Consider the following 6,000-nt stretch of genomic DNA (forward strand, 5'->3'; position numbering starts at 1 on the left):
CTATGTTTAGAAAACTGTCGATAAGAACAACAGTGAAGAAAAAAGGAATTGTAGTTGAGATTATTTTAATTGTATGCAAGTATAAGAACATTTAGCTGAAATGTTGGGTGGCATAATTTTGTCATGTTCAATTTTTTTAAAACTGCATTCTTGAGTGTTGTGGTATCCCACAATCTTGGATTCGTGTTATATAGCATGCAGATTTTATGCTAATCAGATGTCCATATTTTTTGGCAAGCTGTACCTATTTTTCAATAGCTTTGTCCAGATATTTGATGTCTACAGGTTGATAGGTGTGCTTGGAATGTGGTACCTCTAATATGAATGGAAATGAATGGAGAGTAGTTTACAAGAAAAAGGTGGAAAAATGCCAGGATACTCTGTCTAGAGCAATGTTTGCTATATTATAATGTGAGGTGGTTATGAAAACAAATTTAAATTAGGTGTACAACCAAAGAACTACAAACACTAAATGTGGAAAATCTAGTAAATGTCAGTATGCAGAAGCAGAGGTCTTCTTCTTCTTTCGGCTTTTCCCTGTTAGGGGTCACCACAGCGGATCACCTGTCCGCTCATGATTGGCAGTGGAGTTTTACAGTGTCAAGTTGCCAGCCCGGCACCCAACCTTCCACAGAAGGCACACACATGCGCGCACTCACACCTAGGGCCAATTGAGAGTGTCCAATCCACCTACAGCATGTCTGTGGGATATGGGAGGAAACCGGAACATCCGGAGGAAACCCACGCGAGCACAGGGAGGACATGCAGACTCCGCACAGAAGGCACTCCAGCCAAGGATCAAACTGGAGAACATCTTGCTGTGAGGTGGCAAAGCAAACCGTTGCACCACCATGGCCGCCCATGCAGAAGCAGCGGTAATTATAACAAATGCCCAAAAATGCAATAAATATATAGAAAACTAGTACAACAAATACAAAGTGCAAATAAGATTATGCTGAGAAAGTAACAATGATGACCAAATGTAGTTACACATTAATTCTAAGCTAGTTATTTTCTGTGCCTTATTACACATTAGGGACCTAATAAAGATCAGCAAACATGAATTCCTACAAAGTGTGCTTGAAACTGAGTGTAGCTAATCAAGATGAACTAGAATAACTGCTTCATAACAGTTTTATAGGAAGTACTTCTATAATGTGACCAAAAGCAGCACTTGCAGTCTTCTCATCTGGCATACTCAACTATCTAATACGTTACAGCAGTAACATTAATACCACATTTCATATGCAAAAATCTGCTCTAATTTTGTATAAAAAAAAAAAAACAAGCAAAAACTTTGCAGTGTGGAAGGTGTGAAGTTCACTCCTTGAAATATGTCATGCGCCTAGTTCACTAATAAAGATCAAATTTTAAAATATGTATTACAAAATAATAAAACAGTAGATAGTCCACAGTTGAATTAAAAATTGAATATCCTTTATCAAAACACACAAACAAGCAATCCTAGTTGAGTATAATGAAAAACATTGAAAACATTCATTATTTATTTACAATCAGCTTATTTGGAGCAAGGGAGTGATTAAAGAGGGTGGTTTTGTTAATAGCAATAAAAGCATTAAACTCATTCCTTTAACCAAGTCCCCGTTACCCCTTAACACCATAGTGTAAAATGAGACTGTGCTACCTTAGAACTGAAATTAAAAAGCTAGAGCTTATTAAGGCTAGCCTACTAATCCAAACTTTATTAATTAAGAAACCAACTCACTAACAAAGTGACTAACTAACTAACAAAATTTATACCACTAGACATCTATTAGAATAGATATTAGTAACTTATAAACTGAAACACTTTTAATAAGGATCTCTTTCGTACCAAATAAATACTTATCAGGTTTGTCTGCAAAACCCATATCATGATATTAATGAGTGGCTGCGGTGGTGCAGCAGTTGTCACCTCACAGCAAGAGGTTCTCCCGTTCGATTCTCAGCTGGAATGCCTTCTCTGTGGAGACTGCATGCCCTCTCCGCGGTCGAGTGACACTAAAGACATGCAGGTAGGTGCAAGCATGAATGGGCGTGCCTTTTTGAAGGTTAGGCATCGGGTTGACAACTTGGCACCGTAAAAATCCACTGTCAGCCATGAGTGGACCGAAGTTCCGCTGTGGCGACCCCTAACCGGGAAAAGACAAAATGCTTTTTATGTGTATAAATCTACAAGTGAACACCTAGGTAGGCTGAAAACCATAGTTATAATTGTTAAGGTGGAAATACAGTGAAAAATGTTAAAATAAAGCATTAAGGCCCTGTGAATCTGTTCAAGCGTAGCACATCTGACTAAGAAGCACTTAGTTTAAATTAGTAAAAGTATCAGAAAACAGCACCAATGTCAGTTACTTTCATTGTAAAATATTTACAATGTTTGATATTTGTGTATAACAATATTAGCATGTATAATATTAGAGTGTAATGTCAGCATTAATCAGTCCCATATCAGACTTTTAGTAGTCTGTTAAATAGTGGGGCAGTTTTCTGAATTCTAGTGTGCTTTTTATGGAGCAATAATAATTAAGCCCCAGTTTTCTAAAGAGTTTCATTTGCCACAGTAGTTCATGTTTTTCTAAAAGATTAGGGGTGTCTCTTTTCGGTTCCAAAAGGTCCACACAATCAATAATTTGAAATTTAAAGCCAGTGTGTCTTTTGTGAAGCTGCAGGTGCCGAACCAGTGCTTTATTCTTGCACTTAGCTCCAATTTCAGAAAGATGGCCAGAAATCCTTCTTTTAAGTATGTTGAACATTTGCCCCACATAAAATGTTTCACAGTCATTGCAGTTTACCCTGTAAACCACCTGCATTGTGTTACAGTGATGTCTTGCATTGGTTTTAATCAGTTTCTTTAAATAAGGGCAGAAAATATGTCTCCCTCCTGTATGCACTGACAAAAAACACAGTTGGCTCCACACTTATTGATGCATGTATCCAATGGTCTGGGCCTACTTTCAACCCAACTCCTGATGTTTCTGGCTTTCCTATACACAGTAGAAGGAGATTCTCCAAGGATGTCCATGAGATATCAGCTTTCAGTAATTATGGCCCAGTTCTCTCTAATAATATTAATGATGCTGTGATAGTCAACAGTAAAACTCAAGATACAACTGTCTTTAGATTTGTTGTCCATAGATTTTTTTTAAAACCCTCCTATAAGGACTGTTAAGTGCTAGTGAATTTGTACTTTTTTAGTTCAATTATAGGTTCCAGAATGCTTCTTAATATATTACTTTCATATCTCCTCACCAAAAATCATTCTCAAGATCATTTAGGTTCATAAGGAAGGATTCCATTTTAGTGGTGATCCTGGCCAACCTGTAGCCTGGAACTTAACAGCATTATATTTTGTCCTGGTGGGATGGCGACTCTTATTATGTAGCAGAAGGTTTACTCTGGTAAGTTTTCTGTAAAGATTTGTATCCATTTTACCTTGGTCCAAGTCTAGCAATCTGCATATCTAAGAAGACTGCCAAGGTGAGGCTGTGGGAAGAGGTGAAATGCAGGAAGCTGGTGGGTTGAGTCAGATAGTTGATAAACTCTTTTAATTTAGCACTGTCTCCTTTCCACACAATAAAGATGTTGCAATAAAATGCAGATACACTGTGATATGTTACATGCACTCTCTGGTGTTAAAAACATAATCCTCCTCCCACTTGCCTAGGGCTATGTTGGCTAGGCTAGGGGGCATAGCTACCCCCATGGTGATACAAGGCTTTTGTTTATAGTAATTTTGATTCAGACAAAAAAAAATTAGCTAAGCACCATATCTAAAAGTTTACCTGTTCTTTCATGTTGTGATGGTGTGCCACTGTTGTTTTTCCTGTGAGAATCAATCACTGTTTCAATATAATAATTATGTGGAAGTACATTATATAATGATTCAATATCCGTTTTTAATAAAATACTATCAGCATCAATTGTAATGTTTTTTTTTATTTTCCTTAAAAAAATCATTAAAGGATATTCCATTTTTAACTCAACTGTGGACTGCCTACTATTTTATTATTTTGTAGTATGTGTTTTAAAGTTTGATTTTTATTAGTAAACTAGGTACATAACATATTTCAAGGCGTGAACTTCACACCCTCCACACTGCGAAGTTTCTGCTTAGTTTGTTTTTGACCCTGTATAGGTTGTATACTAGGTTTTCTGAGACTTCAAGGGATAACACAGATTTTTCTTTTTACAGTTGTACACTGTGAGGTCTTCTCAGTGTTTTATCTGTTCATTGGTTTCTTTGACTGCAGTGTGTGTTTTTTCCACCATTGGGACTTTAACATGGAAAACAGCAGACTATTGGACATGCTTGCAGCACCTACCTGGAAGGAGAATGATGATGACAGGATTAATCTAGGAAACAGTAATGGTGAGGAAGTTCATAACTCAGGTATGGAAAAATTGGACTCTTTTGTTATAAACTAAAAAAAGAGCTGAAACGCATGAAAGGTCTATTCTGGGAGGAAATTTACTCACAACAAAGTCTAGATAGGAAGAGACTGCCTAGGGGGCTACGCCTTAACAAGAAGCCTATGTGGAATAATATGGATGAAACCCTGACGGCTGAATGGTTTGATACCTTAACTAATGCTAGCTACAACATCATAAGACTTTTCCTTAAAAATAACCAGGCTAAACAGGAGACAACTAAAACTGTAATATCAGAGCTGAAGATAGCTATATTAAATGAGAACCACAAAGACCTTAATCCAAGGTTCGATTGTCTGAGAGGGTAAAAAGCTTTGAACAATCCATTAAAGAATGTAAACTGAAGAAGATGAAAAGGGATCAGGATGATAAGGATGACTCTGAGAGATTTAATAAGATAAAAAAACTAGAATAAAGACAGAGGATTTTTTAACTACAGCAACTATAGATGTGGTAACATGAGATTCAACAGAGGCTACATGAAATACTACCAGCAACCTCAGCAGGTTTTTTGAGAGGGAAATCGATGCAAAGAACCAGACAGATGCATGACATAGATGGAACAAGTTCTCCCATCACCACCATCTTCACAGATATCCTTGGCTATTAGCACACCTCAGAGGTCCAACAAGGGGCAGGTTTACCTAGATCAGAACCAGACCTAGAAACCCAGAATGGACCAGAACTGTCAGAGATATATGGTGGAGAAACACCTGAATCAGAATCAGAACCAACACCAGATCCATAATCAACAGGACAACCAAGACCAAAGACAGCATGGTTACCAAGAGCAGCATCTGGAACACTGAGACCCACACCACCAAGCGGGACATTACCATCAGTACGGACATCAACCACAACACCAACAACAGGACCAGTACCAATATCATTACCAGGACCAATGCCAGAGCTCCAGAGGAGGACAATACTATCAGGGTCACCAGGAAGATTACCACTTCAATCTCCCAAGACTACAAAGTACACAAGAGGAGTTTCAACAATCCTCATCTCCAGCCAGAGCCCCACTGGAAGACTGGAGAACCAAGCAATGGACAGGAGTGAGAGAAATGAAATACTTGGGGGAGCCCAACTATAACACAGGACCTAGAACCAGATGGAGAAACGAGCCATACTATTAACTTACCCTTTTGTGTAGAATCACTCCAAAAAACAATTTACTGACATTGAGAGTAGTGTGCTTTCAAAGGGATTATTTTTCCCTGCTGCAAATCTGACACAGCATAGATACTGGTTCATTTAAAATCTTATGTCAGAAAATTGAATCTGAAAGTTCTGTACTATGGCAATGCTGATACCACTTAGAAAAAACTATTGAAAAAAAAATAAAAAGATTCAGCAATTACTACCCTCCCTTACACCAAACTTTAGCAGTCTTTGAGGTCAAATATGAAATATTCATTAGGAAAGTATTGCAAAAACCAGCACAGAGAAAGTTCTAGAACCTTAACAAAGGTGGTAAAAAACATTGTTACAGCTAGGATAAGTTGCCAGGTTATGAAGGCTGACAAGGGAAGGGATATCGCTGTTACTGATACCAGCAGCTATAAC

The sequence above is a fragment of the Protopterus annectens genome, chromosome 7.part1 (genome assembly GCF_019279795.1).
Source record: "Protopterus annectens isolate FY-2018-M chromosome 7.part1, PAN1.0, whole genome shotgun sequence".
NCBI lineage: Eukaryota > Metazoa > Chordata > Ceratodontiformes > Protopteridae > Protopterus > Protopterus annectens.